Below are 27328 nucleotides of genomic sequence, written 5' to 3'. Positions count from 1 at the left end.
CAACAACACTGAATAGATGAGCATCTTCACTGATCTCCAACACAGACCACACAGCTTCTCAGATAAAAAGGAAAGTGGAATAAAAGGTTTCCCAACTATATAACTAACTCCATTAACATATAACAGGTAAACCATAATGCAGGGGGTACCCACACTCTGGTGACAGTCATTACAAAGATCCAAACCAAACATAGTTCATCATGACAAACATAAATGCACAGGATATAGCAAACTACCATGTCTAACTAAGACTAACTAAAAGCGAGACTAACGCTAAGACTGTAGCTTCTACGTATATATTTTGTATTAATTACAAGATCCAACTCTAACGATCTATGGTTCTAGATTTATCTTGGTCTTGCAGTCGGGATTGCCATAAGACTGGCGTCCACGCCGAGGTGAGCGGTACGGGTGCTGAGTCCCAACGGGGGCGGGGGAACCATCATCCAAGTGATGACGTTCCGCGCGCTCAGCCCGCAGCAGGGCAATCTCAGCACGAGCCCTACTCAGCTCGTCTAGTGCATGGTCCAGCTCCGTGTTTAGCACGGCGGCTAGGTTGACTGTGCTGCTCAACCTAGGATTGTCCTCACCAGCAGGTGAAACAATCACGCCTCCTGTGCTGCCAGATGGACGGCGGGGGTAATACTTCAGGTCGAGACCGTCAGCTACCCCACCGAGAACCGAGCAGTAGTGCGAAAGCGCACGCCGTGCAGCATCCTGCATGGCTGCCTCAGCTGAGTCCCGCTCAGAGATAGAATAGTGCTCTGAGCAGGCCTCCGCACCCTGGAGACTGTTCTCCGGACGGCGCACCAAGCAGGTCGCCTCCCAGCGGTCCGAGTAAACCCCGCGACTATGCTGGTAGACCACACAGCGATACTCGATGGACCAAGTACGCCGGTCAAGTGCCCGACGTAGCAGGGTGTCGAGCGCATCATGGAAGTGACACCCGCGAGCAGCGCCACGAGTGATGGGTCGAGCAACCCATCCTTCCGGCTCATGGTCAGCAGGGAAGTCGGTGTCGTGGCTCGAGCTGTCATCACCATCTCTGTCGTCTGGGTCTCCTCCAGCAGCTACTCCAGAGGCTGGGGCGCCCAGTGGTGGTGCAGGGGGCGCCTCCAGGGGAAGCACAAGAGAGTAGCTCCTCACAGACTCTATCTCCTGCTGGAGCGAGAAGGAAGAGCCCTGCTGCTCCTATCGTCGACGTTCCTGCTCCTCATGCAGGCGGTGGTGCAGTCTCTCCAAGTGGCTGGACTGTCCGGCCACGGGACGGCGAAGCGGACGCTCGGCAAGGCGGGAGGGTAAGAAGGGGATGACAGACTTTCGTGCAGTGTGTCTAAGTCGAGCCATCTACAAAAGACACCGCAAGCAAAAGAGTGAGAACAGAATTAATATGACCAGCAAATAATGAACCATAAATAAATGAAGGATTAGAATAAAACAAAATTTTCAGCAAGGTATAATATATAGTAGAACATAGGTTTGGTCAGTATGACCAACTTTTGAAGGGGTACCAAAGTCAAGGCAGGGACAGAGGTCTATAATCCTTAGAACGACCATTCTACTCTAGGTTAGCGGTCCTACAGTCAGCACGGCTTTGATACCAGCTTATGTCACACCCGGTTTTAGAAGGCAAACCGAATGCGAACCATGTACGTGCCAGGATCAGTTATTCACGTACACAACAGTTACATAACATGGACATCATCACACAGTGCTCAAAATAGTATTAAAAGGGAAATAATAGTCGATTACATCATACGTCTAAGACGTCCATATAGTCCTTACAATAAATCAAAGTGCGAAAACGAAACGTAGATAACTGCGGCCTTCACAGGCAGCCAACTGGGGGTTGCCGCTAACCCACACCTAGAACTCGTCGTAGTCTTGGAACTCAGGGAAGTCTCCTTCCACAGCTTCATCTTCTCCTGAGCAGTGGTTGCTGAAAGTCGCCTAGAGGGGGGGTGAATAGGGCGAAACTGAAATTCTCAAAAATAAACACAACTACAAGCCGGGTTAGCGTTAGAAATATAATAGAGTCCGCGAGAGAGGGCGCAAAACAAATCTCAAGCGAATAATAAAGTGAGACACGAGGATTTGTTTTACCGAGGTTCGGTTCTCTCAAACCTACTCCCCGTTGAGGAGGCCACAAAGGCCGGGTCTCTTTCAACCCTTCCCTCTCTCAAACGATCCCTCGGACCGAGTGAGCTTTCTCTTCTCAAATCAAAGCCGGGAACAAAACTTCCCCGCAAGGGCCACCACACAATTGGTGCCTCTTGCCTTGATTACAATTGAGTGTTGATCACAAGAAAGAATGAAAGAGAGAAAGCAATCCAAGCGCAGGAGCTCAAATGAACACGGCAAATCACTCTCACTAGTCACTTAGGCTTTGAATGGAATTGGAGAGGATTTGATCTCTTTGGGTGTGTCTAGAATTGAATGCTCTCTTGTAAGTGGTTGAGAAGTGGAAAACTTGGATGCAATGAATGGTGGGGTGGTTGGGGTATTTATAGCCCCAACCACCAAACTTGACCGTTGGTGGAAGCTGTCTGTTCGATGGCACACCGGACAGTCCGGTGCACACCGGACAGTCCGGTGCCCCCTGCCACGTCATCACTGCCGTTGGATTCTGACCGTTGGAGCTCTGACTTCTGGGCCCCGCTTGATGTCCGGTGGCGCACCGGACATGCACTGTTCACTGTCCGGTGCGCCAGCATGGGCGTGCCTGACCTCTGCGCGCGCTGGCGCGCAATAAATGCGCTGCAGGTAGCCGTTGGCGCCTGAAGTAGCCGTTGCTCCGCAGATGCACCGGACAGTCCGGTGCACACCGGACAGTCCGGTGAATTATAGCGGAGCGGCTGGAGTGAAAACCCGAGGCTGGCGAGTTCCTGAGGACGACCTCCCTTGGAGCACCGGACACTGTCCGGTGTACACCGGACAGTCCGGTGAATTTTAGCCGAGTCGCCCCTGGAAATTCCCGAAGGTGGCGAGTTTGAGTCTGAGTCCCCCTGGTGCACCGGACATGTCCGGTGGCACACCGGACAGTCCGGTGCGCCAGACCAGGGGTGCCTTCGGTTGCCCCTTTGCTCCTTGTTGAATCCAAAACTTGGTCTTTTTATTGGCTGAGTGTGAACCTTTTACACCTGTATAATCTATACACTAGAGCAAACTAGTTAGTCCAACGATTTGTGTTGGGCAATTCAACCACCAAAATTATTTAGGAACTAGGTATAAGCCTAATTCCCTTTCAATCTCCCCCTTTTTGGTGATTGATGCCAACACAAACCAAAGCAAATTCAAAAGTGCATAATTAAACTAGTTTGCATAATGTAAGTGCAAAGGTTGCTTGGAATTGAGCCAATATTAATACTTACAAGATATGCATGGATTGTTTCTTTCTTATATAATATTTTGGACCACGCTTGCACCACATGTTTTGTTTTTGCAAAATTCTTTTGTAAATTCTTTTCAAAGTTCTTTTGCAAATAGTCAAAGGTAAATGAATAAAAGTTGCAAAGCATTTTTAAGATTTGAAATTTTCTCCCCCTGTTTCAAATGCTTTTCCTTTGACTAAACAAAACTCCCCCTCAAATAAATTCTCCTCTTAGTGTTCAAGAGGGTTTTAAGATATCAAGTTTTTAAAATACTACTTGCTCCCCCTTTAGAACACAAAGAGATGCCAATTTTAAAATTTTCAACCAATTGAAAATCATATCTTAAAATTAGGGTGGTGGTGCGGTCCTTTTGCTTTGGGCTCATATTTTCTCCCCCTTTGGCATGAATCGCCAAAAACGGAATCATTAGAGCCCTTTTGATGACTATTGTCTCCCCTTTGGCAAATGAAACATAGGAGTGAGGATTGTACCAAAGTTGGAGAGTGATGCGGAGCGACGGCGAAGGATGAGTAGTAGAGTGGAGTGGAAGCCTTGTCTTCGCCGAAGACTCCAATTCCCTTTCAATATACCTATGACTTGGTTTGAAATACACTTGAAAACACATTAGTCATAGCATATATAAAAGAGACATGATCAAAGGTACATTTATGAGCAATGTGTGCAAGTTTAGCAAAAGAAATTCCTAGAATCAAGAATATTAAGCTCATGCCTAAGTCTGGTAAAAGATTGTTCATCGAGTGGCTTGGTAAAGATATCGGCTAATTGATGTTTAGTGTTAATGTATGAAATCTCGATATCCCCCTTTTGTTGGTGATCCCTAAGAAAATGATACCGGATGGCTATGTGTTTAGTGCGGCTATGCTCGACGGGATTGTCGGCCATTTTGATTGCACTCTCATTATCACATAGCAAAGGGACTTTGGTTAATTTGTAACCGTAGTCCCGCAGGGTTTGCCTCATCCAAAGCAATTGCGCGCAACAATGGCCTGCGGCAATGTACTCGGCTTCGGCGGTACAAAGAGCGACCGAATTTTGCTTCTTTGAAGCCCAAGACACCAAGGATCTTCCCAAGAACTGGCAAGTCCCCGATGTGCTCTTCCTATTAATCTTACACCCCGCCCAATCGGCATCCGAATAACCAATCAAATCAAATGTGGATCCCCGAGGGTACCAAAGCCCAAACTTAGGAGTATAAGCTAAATATCTCAAGATTCGTTTTACGGCTGTAAGGTGTGATTCCTTAGGGTCGGCTTGGAATCTTGCACACATGCAAACGGAAAGCATTATGTCCGGTCGAGATGCACATAAATAAAGCAATGAACCAATCATCGATCGGTATACCTTTTGATCCACGGACTTACCTCCCGTGTCGAGGTCGAGATGCCCATTTGTTCCCATGGGTGTCTTGATGGGCTTGGCATCCTTCATCCCAAACTTGTTTAGAATGTCTTGAGTGTACTTCGTTTGGCTAATGAAGGTGCCCTCTTGGAGTTGCTTCACTTGAAAACCTAAGAAGTACTTCAACTCCCCCATCATAGACATCTCGAATTTCTGTGTCATGATCCTACTAAACTCTCGTTCCTTGTGAAGTTGTTGAGCTCCTCTTGCATTGCCATCACCCAATCCGCATCTTGGAGTGCTTCCTCTACCCTGTGTGGCTCAATAGAGGAAACAAAAGAGTAATGCTCACAAAAATGTGCAACCCGAGATCGAGTAGTTACCCCTTTATGAATGTCGCCGAGGATGGTGTCGACGGGGTGATCTCGTTGGATCGCTTGGTGGACTCTTGGGTGTGGCGGTCTTGGTTGTTGCTCATCCTCCTTTTCTTGATCATTTGCATCTCCCCCTTGATCGTTGCCGTCATTTTGAGGTGGCTCATCTTCTTGATCTTCTTGTTCAACACCTTGAGCCTCATCCTCAATTTGAGTTGGTGGAGATGCTTGCGTGGAGGAGGATGGTTGATCTTGTGCATGTGGAGGCTCTTTGGATTCCTTAGGACACACATCCCCAATGGACATGTTCCTTAGTGCTATGCATGGAGCCTGTTCTTCACCTATCTCATCAAGATCAACTTGCTCTACTTGAGAGCCGTTAGTCTCATCAAACATAACGTCACAAGAAACTTCAACAAGTCCTGAGGACTTGTTAAAGACTCTATATGCCCTTGTGTTTGAGTCATATCCTAGTAAAAAGCCTTCTACAGTTTTAGGTGCAAATTTAGATTTTCTACCTCTCTTAACAAGAATAAAGCATTTGCTACCAAAAACTCTAAAATATGAAACATTGGGCTTTTTACCGGTTAGGAGTTCATAGGATGTCTTCTTGAGGATTCGATGAAGATATAACCGATTGATGGCGTAGCAGGCGGTGTTGACCGCCTCGGCCCAAAATCGGTTTGGTGTCTTGTACTCATCAAGCATGGTTCTTGCCATGTCCAATAGAGTTCGATTCTTCCTCTCCACTACACCATTTTGTTGTGGCGTGTAGGGAGAAGAGAACTCATGCTTGATGCCCTCCTCCTCAAGGAAGCCTTCTATTTGAGAGTTCTTGAACTCCGTCCCGTTGTCGCTTCTAATTTTCTTGATCCTCAATCCGAACTCATTTTGAGCTCGTCTCAAGAATCCTTTTAAGGTCTCTTGGGTTTGTGATTTTTCCTGTAAAAAGAATACCCAAGTGAAGCGAGAATAATCATCCACAATAACTAGACAGTACTTACTCCCGTCGATGCTTATGTAAGCGATCGGGCCGAATAAATCCATGTGAAGAAGCTCCAGTGGCCTGTCACTAGTCATGATGTTCTTGTGTGGATGATGAGTGCCAACTTGCTTTCCGGCTTGACATGCGCTACAAATCCTGTCTTTCTCAAAATGAACATTTGTTAGTCCTAAAATGTGTTCTCCCTTTAGAAGCTTATGAAGATTCTTCATTCCAACATGGGCTAGTCGGCGGTGCCAGAGCCAACCCAAGTTAGTCTTAGCAACCAAGCAAGTGTCGAGTTCAGCTCTATCAAAATCTACCAAGTATAGCTGACCCTCTAACACTCCCTTAAATGCTATTGAATCATCACTTCTTCTAAAGACAGTAACACCTACATCAGTAAATAGACAGTTGTAGCCCATTTGACATAATTGGGATACGGAAAGCAAATTGTAATCTAATGAATCAACAAGAAAAACATTTGAAATGGAATGGTCAGGAGATATAGCAATTTTACCCAAACCTTTGACCAAACCTTGATTTCCATCCCCGAATGTGATCGCTCGTTGGGGATCTTGGTTTTTCTCATATGAGGAGAACATTCTTTTCTCCCCTGTCATGTGGTTTGTGCACCCGCTGTCGAGTATCCAACTTGAGCCCCCGGATGCATAAACCTACAAAACAAATTTAGTTCTTGACTTTAGGTACCCAAACGGTTTTGGGTCCTTTGGCATTAGAAACGAGAACTTTGGGTACCCAAACACAAGTCTTGGAGCCCTTGTGTTTGCCCCCAACAATTTTGACAACTACCTTGCCGGATTTGCTAGTAAGCACATAGGATGCATCAAAAGTTTTAAATGAAATGCTATGTTCATTTGATGCATTTGGAATTTTCTTCTTAGGCAACTTAGCACGGGTTGGTTGCCTAGAACTAGATGTCTCACCCTTATACATAAAAGCATAATTAGGGCCAGAGTGAGACTTCCTAGAATGAATTTTCCTGATTTTGCTCTCAGGATAGCCGGCAGGGTATAAAATATAACCCTCGTTATCCTGAGGCATGGGAGCCTTGCCCTTAACAAAGTTAGATAAGTTCTTTGGAGGGGCATTAAGTTTGACATTGTCTCCCCTTTGGAAGCCAATGCCATCCTTGATGCCAGGGCGTCTCCCATTATAAAGCATGCTACGAGCTAATTTAAATTTCTCATTTTCTAAGTTGTGCTCGGCAATTTTAGCATCTAGTTTTGCTATATGATCATTTTGTTGTTTGATTAAAGCCATATGATCATGAATAGCATCAATATCAACATTTCTACATCTAGTACAAATAGTGACATGCTCAATGGTAGATGTAGATGATTTGCAAGAATTAAGTTCAACAATCTTAGCACGAAGTATATCATTCTTATCTCTAAGATCGGCAATTGTAACTTTGCAAACATCAAAATCTTTAGCCTTAGCAATCAAATTTTCATTCTCTAATCTAAGGCTAGCAAGAGAAATGTTTAATTCTTCAATCCTAGCAAGCAAATCATCATTATTATCTCTAGGATTGGGAATTGAAACATTACAAACATGAGAATCAACCTTAGTATTTAAACTAGCATTTTCATTTCTAAGGTTGTCAATCATCTCACGGCAAGTGCTTAGCTCACTAGACAATTTTTCACATTTTTCAACTTGTAGAGCGTAAGCATTTTTAACCTTAACATGTTTTTTATTTTCCTTGATTAGGAAGTCCTCTTGGGAGTCCAAGAGATCATCCTTCTCATGGATGGCACTAATTAGTTCATTTAATTTCTCTTTTTGTTCCATGTTAAGGTTGGCAAAAAGAGTATGCAAATTATCTTCCTCACCACTAGCATTATCATCACTAGAAGATTCATATTTAGTGGAGGATTTGGATTTAACCTTCTTTTTGCCGTCCTTTGCCATGAGGCACTTGTGGCCGACGTTGGGGAAGAGGAGTCCCTTGGTGACGGCGATATTGGCGGCGTCCTCGTCGTCGGAGGAGTCGCTAGAGCTTTCGTCGGAGTCCCACTCCCGACAAACATGAGCATTGCCGCCCTTCTTCTTGTAGTACCTCTTCTTCTCCTTTCTCCTCCCCTTCTTGTCGTCACCTCGGTCACTGTCACTAGATATAGGACATTTAGCAATAAAATGACCGGGCTTACCACACTTGTAGCAAACCTTCTTGGAGCGGGACTTGTAGTCCTTCCCCCTCCTTTGCTTGAGGATTTGGCGGAAGCTCTTGATGACGAGCGCCATTTCCTCATTGTCGAGTTTGGAGGCGTCTATTGGTTGTCGACTTGGTGTAGACTCCTCCTTCTTCTCCTCCGTTGCCTTGAATGCAACGGGTTGAGCTTCGGATGTGGTGGCTTCATCAAGCTCGTTGATCTTCCTCGAGCCTTCGATCATGCACTCAAAACTTACAAAATTCCCGATAACTTCCTCGGGGGTCATTTTAGTATATCTAGGATTACCACGAATTAATTGAACTTGAGTAGGGTTAAGGAAAATAAGAGATCTTAGAATAACCTTAACCACCTCGTGGTCATCCCACTTTACGCTCCCGAGGTTGCGCACTTGGTTCACCAAGGTCTTGAGCCGATTGTACATGTGTTGTGGCTCCTCCCCTTTGCGAAGCCGGAACCGACCGAGCTCCCCCTCAATTGTTTCCCGCTTGGTGATCTTGGTGAGTTCATCACCTTCGTGCGCGGTCTTGAGTAAGTCCCAAATCTCTTTTGCGTTCTTCAACCCTTGAACTTTGTTATACTCCTCTCTACTCAAGGAGGCTAGGAGTATTGTCGTTGCTTGAGAGTTGAAGTGCTCGATTTGGGCCACCTCATCCTCATCATAGCCCTCATCCCCTACGGACGGTACCTGTGCACCAAACTCAACAACATCCCATATACTTTTGTGGAGCGAGGTTAGATGAAATCGCATTAAATCGCTCCACCTAGCGTAATCTTCACCATCAAAAGTTGGTGGTTTGCCTAATGGGACGGAAAGTAAAGGTGTATGTTTGGAAATGCGAGGGTATCGTAGGGGGATCTTACTATACTTCTTGCGCTCTTGGCGCTTAGAAGTGACGGATGCCGCGTCGGAGCCGGAGGTAGATGTTGATGAAGTGTCGGTCTCGTAATAGACGACTTTCCTCATCCTCTTGTGTTTGTCCCCACTCCGACGTGGCTTGTGAGAAGAAGATTTCTCCCTCCTCTCCTTGTGGTGAGAAGAAGATTTCTTCTCCTTCCCTTTGTTGGAGGAGCTCTTCTTCTTCTCCTTCCTCTTGGTGCGGGACTCTTCCGATGAAGTGCTCCCTTGGCTCGTAGTGGGCTTATCGCCGGTCTCCATCTCCCTCTTGGTGTGATCTCCCGACATCACTTCGAGCGGTTAGGCTCTAATGAAGCACCGGGCTTTGATACCAATTGAAAGTCGCCTAGAGGGGGGGGGGGGTGAATAGGGCGAAACTGAAATTCTCAAAAATAAACACAACTACAAGCCGGGTTAGCGTTAGAAATATAATAGAGTCCGCGAGAGAGGGCGCAAAACAAATCTCAAGCGAATAATAAAGTGAGACACGAGGATTTGTTTTACCGAGGTTCGGTTCTCTCAAACCTACTCCCCGTTGAGGAGGCCACAAAGGCCGGGTCTCTTTCAACCCTTCCCTCTCTCAAACGATCCCTCGGACCGAGTGAGCTTTCTCTTCTCAAATCAAAGCCGGGAACAAAACTTCCCCGCAAGGGCCACCACACAATTGGTGCCTCTTGCCTTGATTACAATTGAGTGTTGATCACAAGAAAGAATGAAAGAGAGAAAGCAATCCAAGCGCAAGAGCTCAAATGAACATGGCAAATCACTCTCACTAGTCACTTAGGCTTTGAATGGAATTGGAGAGGATTTGATCTCTTTGGGTGTGTCTAGAATTGAATGCCTAGCTCTTGTAAGTGGTCGAGAAGTGGAAAACTTGGATGCAATGAATGGTGGGGTGGTTGGGGTATTTATAGCCCCAACCACCAAACTTGACCGTTGGTGGAAGCTGTCTGTTCGATGGCACACCGGACAGTCCGGTGCACACCGGACAGTCCGGTGCCCCCTGCCACGTCATCACTGCCGTTGGATTCTGACCGTTGGAGCTCTGACTTCTGGGCCCCGCTTGATGTCCGGTGGCGCACCGGACATGCACTGTTCACTGTCCGGTGCGCCAGCATGGGCGTGCCTGACCTCTGCGCGCGCTGGCGCGCAATAAATGCGCTGCAGGTAGCCGTTGGCGCCTGAAGTAGCCGTTGCTCCGCAGATGCACCGGACAGTCCGGTGCACACCGGACAGTCCGGTGAATTATAGCGGAGCGGCTGGAGTGAAAACCCGAGGCTGGCGAGTTCCTGAGGACGACCTCCCTTGGAGCACCGGACAGTCCGGTGAATTTTAGCCGAGTCGCCCCTGGAAATTCCCGAAGGTGGCGAGTTTGAGTCTGAGTCCCCCTGGTGCACCGGACATGTCCGGTGGCACACCGGACAGTCCGGTGCGCCAGACTAGGGGTGCCTTCGGTTGCCCCTTTGCTCCTTGTTGAATCCAAAACTTGGTCTTTTTATTGGCTGAGTGTGAACCTTTTACACCTGTATAATCTATACACTAGAGCAAACTAGTTAGTCCAACGATTTGTGTTGGGCAATTCAACCACCAAAATTATTTAGGAACTAGGTATAAGCCTAATTCCCTTTCAGTTGCAATGCTGACAACCTGGGGGGTTTGGTGTGTAGAGCAAGAGTGAGTACACATCAACATACTCAGCAAGCATCATGTTTGGCTGTAGTGGACTAGCTTTATGTGGGGGGGGGTAAGTCAAGCAGTTGCTTTTAATTGGTCAGATTATTATTTACTAATAGGAAGCCAGGTTTTAGCATTAACCCACGTTATTAGCCCGATGTACCCTTTCCAAACGGAAAGAATACCACTTACCAGCACCATAGACATAACCAAAACCATCGATCTCATAGCCACCTGTAAACCAAAATGTCTCTGATCAAGTACCACTAATCATTGGAGCTCCCTTGGCCGCTCATAACCGCGAGCACGGCTGATATATCAGTTTTCAAACACTCTGCAGAGGTTGTGCACTTTACCCACAAGCCGTGATCCCCTTTCTACCCAGAGAGAGCTACTCCCCATTGACCACTACCTAGGTGGTCCAGCAGGGCATCACTACGTAGCTTTACAAAGATTCCCCGGGGCTGTAGCCGCCCGTTAGGTTTCCTAAATGTACCGCACTCCTCCCCAAGGGACAAATCAACCTTGGCAGAGCGAGCCGCATACACCGAGCCCCATTGACGGCACAATGGCTAAGCGAACTACACCCTGGTTCCTCTAATTATTCAGCTAAGGGCGTCCCACTCCACCCTCATGGTTGCACTGTTTTCCCGGGCGGTCATCCATAGAACAGGTCCTTACGGAGAGGCACTCGAGAAACCGCTCGAGCCCCCTTGAAGACCACAAGTACAACATCATAATAAGAGAAGGGAAAACAGCGTATCATATATAATCTCATCATGTTCATTGATTAGAGTTTGAGCAATAGCGTAGAGCTAAATAATAATAATCCGACCCAAATAGGTAAACAAGGACATGGATAACAAAAGCTAGTCAATCCTTAAGTATAAATGTGTAATGCGGGAGGTGAATTAAAGAATGAACAGGACAGAGATAGGTCAAAGGACACTTGCCTCCACCAACCGACTGCTGCTCAGGGGCTTCTCCTGCGAGTTCTTCAGGCTCTCCAACCGGATCGTTCTCTAAGCGATTGCAAGCATACATACATCCATCCATTGAAATTAGGAAACCAACAATACACCATACAAGAGAACAAGTAGATTAAACATGCATAAAATATCACATACAATAATGAGTTTACCATGGTTAGAAAGAAATGAGAAAAGGTCTCGCGAGAGTTAAAGCTTATGCCCGAGACGCACTACGGGTTGGTGAATAACTAGACGTCACGTGTTCTAGTTCCAATTGGTTCTAACAAAAGAATTAGCTACATGCACTAATGTAAACGTGACCACTTTTAGTAGATTAACATTGAATAAGATAGACGATTAGCTATACAAATTAACTAACGTAACCAATTTCCAAATTGAGACTCCTATCTTATTAATATAAACAACGTGATTAGCGCATATAGGATAGGGGGGGTAGACGGGGCTAGGGGGTAGACGATCGTGTCGCGAGCGCAACAGGGCGCTATGCGTCGCGTCGCGAGCACGACGAGCTACGCCAGAACGCTGCGCGAACACGCGCACGCGCAAAGCCACACTTAACGTGCCGCGAACGAGTCGCGCACGCGTCGGGGCCGTGCGCTGGCCGAGCTCGAGGCCGCGCGCCGAAGGCACGCTGGGCCGAGCTCGAGGCCACGCCGAGGGCCGACACGACGCGAGCAAGGCACGGCGGGGCGAGCGGGCAAACATGCCAGGGCAAGCGAGCACGGGCGAGCGAGGACGCCACGGACCACTGCGAGCGAGGCACGGACGGGGCGAGGACACGGTCGGGTGAGGTCGGGCGTGGTGGCGGGGCGACCGGGCCGGGGCGCGACGGGAGCGGCCGAGCCGGGATACGGGGCGGCCGAGCCGGGGGAGGGGCGGCGCGGGCGGCCGGGCCGGGGGCCGGGGCGGCGCGGGGCGGGGCGGTTGGGCCGAGCGCGGGGCTCGCGCGGGCGGCCGAGGTGGCCGGGGCCTGGCGGGGTCGAGGCCGGGGCGGCCGGGGTTGGGGCACGGGCGGCTGGGGTCGGGCGGGGTCGGCCGGGGTGGCCGGGGCCGGGCAGGGGCGAGGCCGGGGCGGCCGGGGTGGCCGGGGCCGGGGCCGAGCCGAGCCGAGCTCACCGGGCGGCCGAGCCGGGCGGCGCGGGGTGCGGGGGAGGGCGCCGGAGGGAGGAGAGGGAGGAGGGAGAGGGAGGAGAGGAGGGAGGAGGAGGGGGGAGCCTCACCGGAGGGGCACGACGCGGAGGCGGCGCCGGGGAGGGGTGGCGGCGGCGCTAGGGCAGGGGAGAGGCGGCGGCGGCGCTAGGGTTAGGGTGAGGGTGAGGGAGAGAGAGAGAGAGGAAGGGGATTTTTGGAAAAATAAAAAAAAGAGAGGGGGGGGAACGGTTGGGCCGACTGGGCCCAAAGGGGGGAAAAGGGGGCGCGCGGCTGGGCCGGCGCGGGGCCCACGCGGGAAGGGGGGGAGGGGGGCGGCTGGGCCGTCAGCTGGGCCGGCCGAAGGGGGGGGGAAGAGAAAAGAAAAAAAAAGAAAAGGCTTTTCTTTTTTCTAATTTCTAATTTCCTCTAGATGAAAGCATTCACATTTTTAATCAACCAAAAAGTATGCATGGTTCGGCATGGTGCATCACACAAAATAAAGTGTTTTAAGGTTTTGCTTTACACGAGGTCTAAAGCCAAAACCCGTTGTGACTTTGGAAAAGATCAAGGCTTAGCGAGAAGAAAAGGGAAAAAGGAAAGAGTAACGCCTGAATTTGGTGAGAGAAAAGAAGAAAAAATTCTACCCCAAATTCAGGGCGTTACAGAAGGCCAGCCGAGGTTGGCTGGCCACGCGCGCCGTGCTGGCTGCACAAGCTAGCCACCGCGCCGGGCCACGGAGGCTGGCTGGCCACCGCCGCGCACAGGGGCAGCGAGCGCGAGCCAGGTGGCCGCGTAGGCTCGCCGGTAGTTGGCCTCGCCGGCAAGAGCCGCGCCGAGGGGAATGTGCCTGCGTCGCGGGGACGAGGGAGAGGGTCGACGTTGGCAGTTTGGGAGAGGAGAGAATGAGCGTGTCCTGGTGCTTGAGTGGGAGATCGTGGGGAAGCAGGGAGAGAAGATGAGAAAGGGATAGAGATGGGCTGGCGAGTCCCACATTTGACACGCGGGGTCAGGGGTGGGTGGCGGCGCTAGGGGCGGCTGGGGCAGGGGTGCCTTGCGGCTAGGGTTTGGGGGGAGGGGCGCGCTGCACCGGGTGGGCTGCGTGCGTGGCTGCTGGGCCGGGGAGGGGGCGCGGCTGGCGCGGCCGTGCGCTGGGGCGTGGGAGCGGCTGCGGGGTGCTAGGCCGCGCAAGGGGGAAGCATGGTGCTAAGTAGGCTAGGCGCGGAAAGGAGGGGGAAAAGAAGAGATGGGCCATGGGGAAGGGGGTTGGGCTGGCTGGGGACATTGGGGAAGGGCTATTTCTATTTCTCCCTTTTTTATACTTTCTTTTGAATTTAAATGCAAGCATAAATTTGCGAACTTCGTGAATGCACAACTAGAATAAATCAACATACAAAAAAGATGATCCGACATGTTGTGCAACAATCATAACCCTTTTTGGATTTTATTTTACTACGCTGAAAACTTATATATATATATACCTATTATATAATAAATTAACTCTCCACTATTTAGAAAGAAAAAAAGAAAAGCGGTAAAGGAGATGGTAACACCTGAATTTGGTGAATGCTAGGAAAGAAATTGTATATCCCCAAATTCAGGGTGTTACAATGTGTGTCCTTTGGTGTCCATTCAACCTGGACTAGTGGTTTGGATCTGAGGTATATGTGTCTAAGAAATTGTTGCCACATTCGTTCCATATTAAGAAGCTTAAACAACCATTTGCTTAGCAGGGCAGTATACTTTAGTTTGAGATTCATGATACCCAATCCTCCTCGGTCCTTGGGTTTAAAAAGGATGTTCCATTTGTCTAAGTGGTATTTTTTATTCTCATCACTTTGCCAATAGAAACGATACCAAAAGTAGTTAAGCTTCTTGAGGACCCTTTGGTACAGGGAAGGACACCATATACATGGGGAGGCTATTTAAAATAGAATTGATTAAGGTTAGCTTGTCCTCAATAGATAAATTTTTCATGTCCAGCTACTAAGCCTCTTTTCAAATCTTTCCTCTACCTCCCTCCAATCGTTATTTTTCAACTTCCTTTAATAAATAGGAATACTTAAATACCTTAGAGGGAGCTCCACATTTTTACACCCATAAATATCTATACAATTGCTCATGAACCTGTGTTGCACCAAAGCACAATATTTTGTTCTTATGGAAGTTGATTTTGTCCTAAAATTTGTTCACAGACAAAAGGCAGGAATTTCATATAGAAACCTTCTCTAGATCATGCTCTAAGAGCAACTCCAAACGAACATGTAACTAACCCAAAACAGATATTAGTAAAAAATAGTGTTTTTTCTTACTCCAACAACTCCTCCATTTCCCCCCAAAAAAATTCATGTCCCGCATCCACAGCCTCCTCTCCCTCATATTTTGGTGTGTTCCATCCCTCCCTAATCCATTCCTCAACGCATCAGAATATCCATATCCTCCTGGCGACTACACAGATTGCGCCACCTGTCATATTTAGGAGAACTGTTGGAATACACATCATGATTCACTTTTAAAACTTTGTAGCCTACTCCTAATAATCAGTTTTTGGGTGAAATTTTTAACATCTTTTGGAGTTGCTCTAAAAATAGGATTGTGTCATCCACATATTGAAGCATATATAAGCCTCCATCTATTAAGTGGGGCACTACCCACTGACTTGTGCTTCCATATTTGCCCTTTTAGTTATATGGCCAACATTTCTGCTAGAATATTAAAAAGGAGGGGTGAAAGCGGGTCTCCTTGCCTAAGACCTTTCTTTGTTTGAAAACAGTGACCTATCTCATCATTAACGTTTATAGACACACTACCACCCGAGACAAAATTCTTTATCCAAGATATCCATATCTTGGAGACAAACCCTTCATCTGTAGAGTTTGGTATAGGAAAGGCCACTTACTTTTGTCATGTGCCTTCTCAAAGTCTATTTTGAAAATTACCCAATCTAGCTTTATTCTGTATAGCTCATGGATTGTTTCATGTACGATTACTAGCCCATCTAGGATATTTCGTCCTCGTATGAAAGCGGTTTGGGGTTGGATTCACTATTATGTGTGCTATTAGATTAAGCTTGTTTGTAGCAACTTTGGTGAAGATCTTGTAACTAACATTCAAGAGGCAAATGGGTCTATTTTGTTGTATTAGGTTCGCGTATTATACCTTAGGGATCAAGGTGATTACACCAAATTTCAAGCTAAACAATGGCGGGTCACACCAAAATAGGTCCTCAAACATTTGCAGCGAATCATACTTGATAATGCCCCTTATTTTTGGTGGAACTTTGCTAGAAACCCATCTAGACCTAGAGCTTTGTTTCGCTCCATTTTGGAGGATAGCATTAGTTATCTCCTTTTGTGAAAAAGGGTATTTTGTTCCTCTTTCATATATGTCCCAGTCTATGGTGACACGTAAATAAGCTACCACCTGAAGTTAACACACACACACCAAAACAAAGCTAGTTAAAACCTAAAACCATGAACCAATTAATAAAGTAAGTCTGTTTGAATCACCTAAAACTAATGTTTAGGTAGACTATTGTATCATGTGGGCCCCTCACCATCCTCCTCGTTTTCTTCCCCAAGCCATCATGCACATACACCGTCGTCCATTCTCGTTCTCCCTCTATCGCGCGCTCACTCTCTTGCTCAGTGTTGCCCACCTCCACGCCACCGTGGTCGCATCAACATCCAATGACCAACTCTGCATCGCCACCCACTCCTTTGTGCCACCATGTTGTGCGCTTGCGCTCCTCCGTTGTGCCCATATCGTGCACCGCCAGGCTATGAGCCTATGCTTGTCTCTTGTGCCCATACCACGCTACACAGCCTGTTTCTTCGCGTAGGGATTGAATCTAGCTAATGATCCCATGAGTCTTGTTTTACTGTTGTAGTGAGTGTGAAGACAAGTTTAAAGAGAAACATATATATTGTTAGCCGTTCGATAAAAAATGAGAATATTGGATATGATCTCTACTAAGAGAGTCTAACTTGACATGTCAGTTAAGATCCACCTATTAGTGTCGATCTATTAGATTATTTGTCGTGATAGGCAGTAACCCTATGGATTGATTATCTAGAGTAAGCCCTGATCCCATAACATGTATATAAATAAGACCAACTATGATTTTAAGATTAAAAGCTAGTCCCCCACCACTTAAACCCATATAATTGATTAACTAGACCATACGAGGGGTTCAAAAGCTCGACTCCTGTTCTAGGTGGCTGCCGATATGAGCTACATCAAGTTCTTCATAAGGGGGAGCCTCATCTCTCAATTGGTGAAGATTAGAGCATCTACTTCATCCATATCAACCCTGCTGCAGACTGAGACTTGTTCCGCATAAAATGAAGTTAGTGGTCATGTTTAGCGACCTAAGAGCAACTCCAGGAGCTTGTGAAAAAAGTCGGCCCGAAAACCAGTTTGAGGGATACTATAATTTTTTTCATAGGCTAAAAGTATGTACGCTAGAGGAGAGGAGTGCCACTTGACTCGTCTGATCCATTTGCTTCTGCATGCAGGGAGGACAAGCACCAACTGACAGCGTCAAGAGATAGAGATGCCAGATAGAAAGTAGGATGGCAGAGGAGCAAGAAGCCACGAAAGTCTAGTGTTTTCGCACGCACCAAAGTAGCAGCCCAGGAGAAGCTAGATGTGTGCGCCGGAAAAAAGATTGGGGGCTTCCCACCTCCTGCACAAATGAGGGTCCTCCCACACAAATGAGGGTCGCCAGGGATGTTTTCGGAGCTGCTGAACTAATGATTTTCCATGTAACCCTCAAAAATATTGGCTTGGGGCTTCTTTTGGTCATCCACAAGAGTTGCTCTAAGTTTAAGGTTCTGTTTAGTCTAAGGCCAACTTCAACATCCTTTTTCACAATAACATGTCCCCACTTTTATTTAAATATGCCATCCCTCCGCTGTTTTCTTGGTACGCATCTCTAGAAAGCTAAGACAGCACACCAGTGAAGAGTCCAATGCCATCGCCGTCGCCGTAAAACGACGAGGTAGTTGTTGAGCGGTTAATTGCTCAATCATTCAGATGATAAAACTAGGCCCGTTGTCCAGACCTTGATCATGTGAGGAATTCCAGAGCAAAGTCCAAGCAGGTGATTTGTAAGCTACTACGAATTTCTACCCTCGGCTAGACCTGAGAAGCATAGGTTAATCGACGATCTGCCCACCTGTGGCGCGCGTGTTGTCAAGCAGGTAGATCCCGGTGGCAATGGTGACTGGTCCATGGCATCGACGTGCTGCAATCAAAGGTTAATCGACGTGCTGCATTCGTCTTTTTTGCGACCGCATGGGCCCACCACCGTTGGCAGAAGCAGTGTCAGACTGTCTTCAACATGTATCTATGTCATTCCTTTATCACATCCACTATTTCAATTTTCACTCTATAAATCCTGTAATTTAGAGAACAAATCCCTATTTTACATGATCTGCTACGTACAGTCTCACGGACTAATCCATCAGTATCCTTCAAGGACGCATTAGTTACAACGGCAATCAAGGTGGTATGGTCATGGTACGGTACGATGCAAAAATATACTGCACAACTTGGAAGTATCAGTGTCAGATGGAGGAGGATCGGGCAGCTGCATTGAGACGATGGAGACTATGTGTTGCCGTCATGACCTCAACGTTTACCAACCACGGCTGACGTTGCGATCCAGCGACCAGCGGCCTCGGTTCCACTTCCACCCAGTATTTGCTCGCTGTCCTCGGTCCTCCAGTTTTCCATCAATTTCTAGTGGAAATAACTAGGCATGCTCAACGGGAAAAAAGAAAAGAAAATGGAAGGAACTGGGCGTACAGTTAGTCATATAATTATGTACTGTTTCATGACTCCATGGGGTAGGTAACGGATTGCAAAAGATACTTTAAATAACCAGCAGCAAAGATGTCAATACGCAGGACTTCCAAGGCCGCCGGCTATGGACTGCGATGACACGGCGACCATTAGGTATTTATATTATTCGTATCTAACTCTAAGAAAATATGTATTTATATTATCTGTATTCGGCGGATATACCCGACCTACCTGTTTTCACCTGGCGACCACCTCTAGTTTTCGCATGGTTCCGAAAAGACCAACGCGTTAAAGATTTCAAAATTTTTTTTTTTTTTGCAATGCAATTGATAAAAAATAAAATAAAAACATGCTAAGGTCTCGAGAATAACCGCGCACACCTGACACAATCATTTACAAATCATAAGCCATGCGTCATTTCACCCAAAGCTTCCTTCCTAATCTTGCGCCTACTGAGTGAAGTGGAGGGCGACAGATTTAGTTATTTTACCTACTCCATCTGATAGATAGCCTTGCCGTGATGTGTGCAGCTACTGCACCAGGCGATGCTTGGAGTTTTTGGTCGTTGCTGCTGATCGAGTGTTCAAGGACCATCATCCAAAACAGGCCCGGGGCTGTCGGTCAGAAAACTGGAGAGGGATCAGGGGTGCAACCCGATTTAACGCGACACGTGTCGATGATTCCATACTGTACTGTAGACACGTCACACGTCATAAAAATCCCAAGACAATGGTGTTTCAGGTACGTACGACGAAATAAGCCTTCAGTGCGTTTAATTTGTCTGTGTCACCGCACTGTGCCAGCATCTCTCGCCGCCCACAACTCAGACCAGTTCCAACGGTACGCGTCACCGTGCTATATCAGCGTACTATATCAACTATGGACAATAATATTATCGACACTATTCAGCCCTTATCTACGGGAGTATACAACTTTTAGCCTCAATTTACCACCACTTCAGTATCACATCAATTTTTCTTTTATAAACTTTTAGCTACCTGTTGACGCTTTTTCGGAGCACCAAATACTCAAGAAGAACCGGCGGCGGTGCTCTCTGGTCAGGGGCGGACGGTCCGCGCGCAGGGGCCGGACGGTCCGCGACCTGGCGCAGGGGCTAAGGTTTCCTGCCTGACGGCCGGACGGTCCGCGCCCTGGGGCCGGACGGTCCGCGCGTGCGCAGGGGCGGCGGAAGATCGCCAGCGGCGCCTGGATCTCGCTCCCGGGAGGGACCCCGTCGGGGAGGAGAGATCCTAGGGGTTGTCTAGGCTCGGGCCGGCCGACCTAGACTCCTCTAATCGGCGTAGAGTCGAAGAGAGGCGAAGAATTTGGGGATCGAGAGGCTAAACCTAAACTAGACTAGAACTACTCCTAGGATAAAATGCGAAATAGAACTTGTATTGATTCGATTGTTGATGATTACAAATCGGCCGTATACCTCTCTATTTATAGAGGAGGGGGGCTGGACCCTTTACAAACTAATTTCCGAGCTTATCCCATGATTTTAGCTAACAACCGTAGCACAAAACTCGGAACCCTAATCTGTTCTGCGCACGCGCGGACCGTCCGGCCCACAGGCGCGGACCGTCCGGACCGCGGACCGTCCGGCCTCAGGGCCGGACCGTCCGCGCTCAATTTGGTGCTCAACATATGCCCCCTGCCTTTTGGTGGAGTTGAGCGAACCAAAAGCAACTAACTCGATGTTATCACATCGGTTTTCTTAGGCATCTTGCCACTTACTAGGATGGTACGCAGTGGCCTTGGTCTCGATGGTTGACTCAATGGACGTGATCCCTTTAGATTTGATCGAACTGTCAGTCCCAACATCGCCGAGCGTCATACTGGTCCTGACCAATTCGTCACCTTGCCTTCCTAATTCTCTAAGTGTTCTGGCGTAGCTCCGTAGTCGACCAGGTCTTCTCCATGCAGGTCGTCTTCCTCCATGGGCGTCGGTACGTCGTCGGAGGTGTCTTGGTGTAGTGCGGATGGTTCGGCCTCAGGGGTCGGATGGTCCGCGTCCTGTGCAGATGATCCGGCCTTTATAGCCGGACAGTCTACCATACCTGCAGAGAGATGCACAGTTGTTGTTTTATTTACTATCTTTGCGGCCGTTTGACTTTTCTCAACGGCCTTTGGTCTCCATCTCTTTTGCGGTGGCGGATACTGCGGATGCGTGTCATTGAATATTCTTTCTGCCTCTTTTTCCTGATTCTCCTTTGCTCTGAGGCGCTGTAATTTTCGCTTTTGCGATCGTGTCAATCCCGATGGACACCATCGGGGCATGGAGTATTTTGGATCGGCTATTTTATTGACAGTCGTACTTTCTTTTTTGTTTGTGTTGGCCGATTCACCAAAAATCATCGGACCTTCGTTATTTTGTTGTACGACGACATCTGTCGCTCCTATTTTAATGACCTCTCCCTTTTTCGTACTGTTGGAGGTTATAGTTGTATGTCCCCCTGCCGGATTAGTCAGCCTTTGGGGCTGAGTTGTTCGGCAATCTTGCTGGGCCTGTGCTCGTGGACCAGATTGAGGGGCTCTCAATCGGTCTTGTACTGGAGGTGTCAACCTATTGAATACAGATGTTTGGGGTGCCCCCCAAGCGGGGTACTGTGGCATCCCAAATGGATATGGTGGCATGCCCCACATTTGATTTGGGACATATGGTGGAGGTATGTATGTGTATGGATATGGCATAGGTGGATATGGTGGTGGAGGTGTCCATGCAGGTACGTTAGGTCTTAATTGAACATTATGACCTTCCGTCCTTTCCGATTGGTGTGGTGGTCCAATCGGCCTAACCTGCCGTCGCACCTGGGTGGGTAAGCGAGGTCCCTTTGGTGGCCGGTCGCTGGAGCCAGCCTTCTTTTTCACATATTTAGACAATAATTGATCAAAGGTCGGGCTAGATTTTACCAATCGACCAGTTGCCTTGAATGTGTTAGTTTTCCACGTACCTATTTCTGGTCGTCGTGGTTTGAAGGTACGTGGTTGCCGCGGCTCTTCGACGTTGCCGGACCGTCCGTCGGAACGCTTCGGACCGTCCGGTGATGTTACGGACCGTCCGCGCCTAGACACAGGACCGTCCGCGATGCGTAGTATGGGTTCTCGCGCATATCCCCTTGTCTGTGCTTGCCCCCCAGCGCTGGAGTTTGTGATGGTTACCTTCAGTGTCTCCCCTCCATCAGGAGTCTTCTCGGCCATCACTTTCCTGCAAGAAATTTTGTTGTTTCCATCGGCCTCCCGTGCGTTGCCGATGATGACTTCTTTGTCTTTGCCCTTATCGGCTGTGTTGGGCCGAATTAGGACCTTTTTGCCATTAAAGTCGATCACATTCATTGGGAAGGGCTCCGTGTCCTCCTGAAATTTCAATCGTCCCTCATTAATGGCCGATTGAATTTGTCGTCGGAACACATTACAATCATTAGTGGCATGTGAAAATGAGTTGTGCCACTTGCAGTATGCGCGACGCTTTAGTTCGTCGGCAGGTGGAACGATATAATCAATTTTAATGTTACCATTTTTTAGTAATTCATCGAATATCTTATCACATTTGCCGACATTAAATGTAAACTTAACCTCCTCTTGTCGTTCCTTTTGAACTGACTGCAAGGAGTAGCAAACCGAAGATTTGGCCTGCTCGGGCCAAACTATTTCGGCAGTGTAAACTTTCTTTGGTTCATCGTCCGAACTACTTTGATTGTGTTCTACTATAGGGACATTATGATGAACCGGTCTGACTAGTTCTTTGCTTCGGCTTTCACAAGCCGAAGCTCTCTGATGTAATTGTGCTAGAGTAAAGAACTGGATGCCTTCTAATCTCTCTTTTAAATAATAGCGCAATCCATCAAAGGCTATTCCCGCCAGTTGTTTATCTGTTAGATGAATTTGAAAGCATCGGTTTCTCGTATCCTGGAATCTTCGGATATAATCACTAACCGATTCATCCTTTTCTTGTCGTAGGGTCACTAAGTCTACTAAATCTAGCTCATAATCACCAGAGAAGAAGTGTTCATGAAATTTTTGCTCTAAGTCTCCCCATGACAAAATGAAATTAGGAGGGAGCGTGGCATACCATGTGAATGCAGTCCCTGTTAAGGATAATGAAAATAAACGCACACGGAATGCTTCGGTGTCGGCCAATTCTCCTAATTGTGCTAGGAACTGGCCTGTGTGCTCACGCGTGCTCTTTCCTTGGTCACCCGAAAACTTTGCAAACTCGGGTATCCTAGTTCCCTGTGGGTATGGGTGGTGATCAAATCGGCTGTCATAAGGCTTCCGATATGATTGCCCCCCAGGGATCATGCTTACTCCGAGCTTATCTCGGAACGCCCCGGCTATTTCTTCCCTCACTATACCAATGGCAGCCGGTGCAAGACCACCGGCTCTCTGGTCAAACATAGGTGGGGTTGGTTGCATGTTAGTATGTTGTCGTTCCCCCCATTGGTTTGAGCTACGTGGTGCATTTCCATTTGCGCTATATGGCTCATATGTTTGATTGTTTCTTTCCGGCCTTCTAGGTGGGGCCGGGAAGCTTTCCTGGGCTCTGGATCCTGAATTAATGGGCTGGTGCATTGCATAATGTGACGGGAAGTGTTGTTGGGACGGGCGAGGATTCAGGTAATAATCCCCCTCAAAAGACTCATGCGCGGACTGTCCGGATACGTACCCGGACCGTCCGTGATTATATGCGGACCGTCCGTCGTTGTATGCGGACCGTCCGACTGGATAGTTTAAATTCGGTGCCCTATGTGGTGGCTCGGGTGCGTGTCTAGGTAACTCATTAAAAATGGGCCCGACTGTGGCTGACCCGGACGGTCCGCGCTCGCGAGCGGACGGTCCGGACATGTGTAGATCGGCTGGTTTACTGCCGATTTGCGTTTGCTCAGGGTACGTGTCCATCGGCATCCCATAAGGGGGTTGTGACTGGTCGTGACAACCTTTAACCGATGTATTACGTGTATTATCTCCTAATTCAACCTCGTGTGAAGGAAAATTTGCTATACTAGATTTATCAAATGCACGTACTAGTCTCCTACAATCGTTTTGCATAACCCCTATGATATTTTGCATCTGTTCTCGCTGTTCATCTATGTAAGCTTTAAGAGATTGGAGTTCGTTGGTGCTACTTACATTTGGGGTAATCGTAGTAGGTCGGAGCGAAGCCAGATCTGTCGCCCGTTGCCGAACGACTTTGTTGTTCCCGTCCACTTTGAAGTCAGCCAGGAACTTCGCCTTTGCTTCTTGGATCAGCTGCTCCTGGCGCTCCTCGAACAGAAGCTGTTCTTCAGCCGGCAAGGCTTCCCATGTCGGTGTGATGATATTGCTGGTGGAAACCTCAGAGCTATCTTTTGAACCGGCCATTGAGGGCCGATTTGATAGGTCTATATGTGTTGTCCCCAGCGGAGTCGCCAAAAAGTATGTTGACGCTTTTTCGGAGCGCCAAATACTCAAGAAGAACCGGCGGCGGTGCTCTCTGGTCAGGGGCGGACGGTCCGCGCGCAGGGGCCGGACGGTTCGCGACCTGGCGCAGGGGCTAAGGTTTCCTGCCTGACGGCCGGACGGTCCGCGCCCTGGGGCCGGACGGTCCGCGCGTGCGCAGGGGCGGCGGAAGATCGCCGGCGGCGCCTGGATCTCGCTCCCGGGAGGGACCCCGTCGGGGAGGAGAGATCCTAGGGGTTGTCTAGGCTCGGGCCGGCCGACCTAGACTCCTCTAATCGGCGTAGAGTCGAAGAGAGGCGAAGAATTTGGGGATTGAGAGGCTAAACCTAAACTAGACTAGAACTACTCCTAGGATAAAATGCGAAATAGAACTTGTATTGATTCGATTGTTGATGATTACAAATCGGCCGTATACCTCTCTATTTATAGAGGAGGGGGGCTGGACCCTTTACAAACTAATTTCCGAGCTTATCCCATGATTTTAGCTAACAACCGTAGCACAAAACTCAGAACCCTAATCTGTTCTGCGCACGCGCGGACCGTCCGGCCCACAGGCGCGGACCGTCCGGCCTCAGGGCCGGACCGTCCACGCTCAATTTGGTGCTCAACACTACCATAAAATATATTATTTTATTGAATAAACTTTTAGCTACCATAAAATAAACTTTTACATGATCAACCAAATAAAATTACATAATTTGTAAACATAAATAAAAATTACTTAATTTATGAAGCTAAAAATATTACTTAATTCATAAATAAAATCTAATTGTCATGGTGCATATTCTAGATATGCTCTATTAAATTATTTTGGAGCTGATTATGGACTGAACTAACATAGATTGTGACCTCACGTAAAGGATGGCGGTTCGTAAAGGATGGCGGTAAAGCTTGTGTGTTCAAAGTGATGTTTAGTGCTGCAACAAAGGACCAAACTATCTCGTAGTCATTGACATCATATGCTCCTCCATACTCATCATCAATGGTTATGTTGTGCGGAATGATACACGCACGTATGAACACACAAAGTACTTGGTGCGAAAAAAAAGATGTAGGCTAGCAAGAATATAGAAGCAAACCTTGAGGATCCCAACAAATGCTCTCTCTCTATATCCTTTCACATGTCCTCTTAGCATGCAACAAACATCTACTGCTTCGGAGTCTGTGGAAGAGGAATGGTCTTCACAAACACCGGCCATTGGAGATTGATGCCTTGAGTGAGGTAGTACCTATGCTTCTACTCATGTCCATTTATCATGAAGTTCACATTGGTGCTTCACCTGTGAGCATGTCACTTGACAACGACAATTATTTGAATACATTAACTACATATACGACGTTGTTCGATCTCGCTACCCCCAAAACGTTTGCTAAATCCGAAAGTCATATGAGACAACTGCTTGGAGCATAATGGTCAAGGTTCCAATGTCCCCCTAGTAAACTACTCTTACCATCCAATAGACAATTCATCTACTTTCAATGCATGCAATGTATACTCTCTACTATACCAAGAAATCTACTCCTCCCCTTAACTAAAAGACGCCTAAAATCGTCAACAGTGGAATGGGTATACTCTTTACCAAAACATGAAATGACACTCCTACATAAATGTTTAATACACTCTAAGGCGAAGCTTCTCCAAATTTTGGTATACTCACCAATGGACTCAACAACACTACTATAAGTGGGCATGCAGGATAGTGATGCAATTTTTGAGAGGACAAACCGTTGCGGTTGAGTGCATCGACTCTAAGAGAGAAATGAGAGAATGATCACCCAACCTCTCTAAGATTTAAAGAGAGAGACTCATCTGCAAGCAATGGTACCAAGTGAGAAAATCCTCAAACCCTGGTCCCCCATCACTAAAGCGGAGGATAGACACATGGGTCGTTGAAGTAAAAACTCGACAGGAAGGGAATGACCGCCCTCCCAGTATTATATTAAGAAGAGACTGAAACAATGGTCCCGAGTGAGAAAATCCTCAAACCCTGGTCCCCCATCACTAACGGGCCGACATCAACCGTCCACTCTACAACGGCCCAACCGGAGGGTGGCACACATGACATCGAAACCCGAGAGCGGATGGGACACAACGAGATATTTTTTAACCAAGCCAAAAAATTCACCCTGAGGGGAATCGAACCCGGAACTTGGACATGCTACTCGGAAGCCTTTAACCACTAGGCTAGAGGCCCTTTTGTCATGTGTCGTTGAAGTAGTTTTGCATCATCCGGTTATTTGCATCTTTACTCTCTCCCTCCCTCTCCCCTCCCTCTGTCTCTCGTTGAAGACTTGAATGCATGCTTCATCACCACATCATCATAATTTGATGCAGCATATCAAGTACCTTGTATTTGATCATCTGAACACCGGAGCTCGAGAGAGACATGGTGAGAGTGGTTTGATAGAGTGAAAGGACTAAAATAGAAATGGTAGGAGCGAAATGAAGAGTGGGGTATGAATGAAACCAAACACCCCTTCTATTTTAAGTCAAATTCCACAAACTTTTAAATTTTTTTTGAATTTTTATACTTCAAACAATTCAAAAATAGCTAGCTAACATGACACATGAATGGACCAATTAGAACACACTATGTCGCTAAAGGCGACCGATAGCGAGTTGTTCATGTTGGAATCGACCAATCAAGGGCAACCACGTGTATCTAGACGATCGATACCGACCCGGCTGTTTAATGGATCAATCGATATTGCCGGTCAGTACCAACCTGTCAGTAGGTCCACCGACTAGCCGACAGAAATGATCGAAGTTGAAGCTGGCACGATTGATATCGACCAACATGCATTCTATGTCATCATGTCGATGCAAACCAGCATTGAAACCATCCTAAAAATAACAGTAGTAACTCTTCGCCAAAATGCAACGACGCAACAACTCATAATGGCACTTCTCATATCACATTATGGTGAAAGCTAGCTGACATTATAGTCCATAAGAAAGCACACAATGGTTAGTTCTCAACGTCGGAGCTCGAGAAAGACATGGCAAAAATGGTTTGGTGGAGTGGAAGGAGAGTGATAGGAGTGAAATAGGAAGCGATAGGAGTGCAATGCAAAGTATGGGGGTATGAATAAACCGAACACCTT

This window comes from Zea mays, chromosome 7 (genome assembly GCF_902167145.1).
Source record: "Zea mays cultivar B73 chromosome 7, Zm-B73-REFERENCE-NAM-5.0, whole genome shotgun sequence".
Classification (NCBI taxonomy): domain Eukaryota; kingdom Viridiplantae; phylum Streptophyta; class Magnoliopsida; order Poales; family Poaceae; genus Zea; species Zea mays.
This window is presented reverse-complemented; position numbering follows the sequence as displayed.